This window comes from Triticum aestivum, chromosome 4A (assembly GCF_018294505.1).
Source record: "Triticum aestivum cultivar Chinese Spring chromosome 4A, IWGSC CS RefSeq v2.1, whole genome shotgun sequence".
NCBI classification, from domain to species: Eukaryota; Viridiplantae; Streptophyta; class Magnoliopsida; order Poales; family Poaceae; genus Triticum; species Triticum aestivum.
The window spans coordinates 664880151-664881350 of NC_057803.1; the positions used below are offsets into that span (position 1 = coordinate 664880151).

Consider the following 1200-nt stretch of genomic DNA (forward strand, 5'->3'; position numbering starts at 1 on the left):
CCTCTCCAAGACATAGCATCTTGCAAAGCATGGGATAAGCTAGTCGAATTGGAAAAGATGGAAAATATTGTCATGATTAAAATAGTTGAAGTCATGAGTAATTACGAAAAAAAACTATTGTCGTCGGTTGCGTACCGTATGAACATCGAAGGTCTCCTCGAGCTTAATGCTGAAGCGACGATCTTCGTCCAGCTCAATGAACCTGTCGCAGATACCTCGGTCGTCGTGGCACCAGTCGCACTCCCCCGGGCGGTTTTCGTCGTGCGAGTACGACATTTTCGGCCTATGTTCATAATTCAAATATTAAACTAGATTATTAATCACGGGTTGACTATCGGTGATGTACGTAGCTCCTCCTTTCATTCCCGAGTACATTATTACATCAAATTGTCTAGCACACGGGAATGAAGGAGAACTTATCCAATATGAGCATTCAATAAGCAAACCAAATCATAAAATAAGCAAAACCAAATCATAAAAAAAAATAGTATTCAAATTAGCATGCATTCAATAATTATAAGCAAAAGTACATCATCTCTTGATGTCCGTACATCGTCGAATATTATCACTAATATAGCATCACTAATACAACTAGAACCGTAGCGCCCGACGGGTATCAACGCAGGCGGTGGACACCCAAAGATAAGGAACCATCACAGGATCATAGCTCCAGTGAAATCCCTGAAGAACCTGCCAGGTATTGTCGAATCTGCCCTCCAATGCAACCACGTAGCGACGGACGTGCTTGTCCTCCTCGCTGACACGGTGACGTACCACCTCCGCGGTGTCCGGAAGCCTCGGCACCTTACTGGCCCACGCGACCGCCACCAAACAAGGATCGGGTCAACAATGGGCTGCCTCCTCACCAACCTACGTCCCCCGAAAGGTAGCACCTCCCAATACCAGCCCGGCGGAGCCCAGTCCCGAACATGGCCCTGATCAAGCAAGCCTCCACCACCGAGTCGACGACGACGAGGATGCGGGATAGGCATCGCCGACGTCGATGCGGGAACTACTTCTATATATAGTTAAATAAAGTCGTTTTATTAATTAAATCAACTAGCTAGTTCAACTACTAAACACTTACTATAAATAAATAAAGTAGTACTTACTAAAAACAAACTACTTTTATATATAGTAAAATAAAGTAGTTTATTAAATCAACTAGCTAGTTCAACTATATATGAAGCACTTACTATA

The 1200-nt window shown here is 43.7% G+C and overlaps 1 long non-coding RNA gene across 1 annotated transcript in view; it reads right to left on the bottom strand.

The window, feature by feature from the left end:
- Positions 1-220: 220 nt before the first annotated feature.
- Positions 221-1200, bottom strand: part of LOC123087966 (uncharacterized) — a 12148-nt gene continuing 11168 nt past the window's right edge. Inside the window, exon 9 of the long non-coding RNA XR_006441623.1 lies at positions 221-283. This is a non-coding gene — a long non-coding RNA (uncharacterized lncRNA). The remainder of the gene's footprint in view (positions 284-1200) is intronic.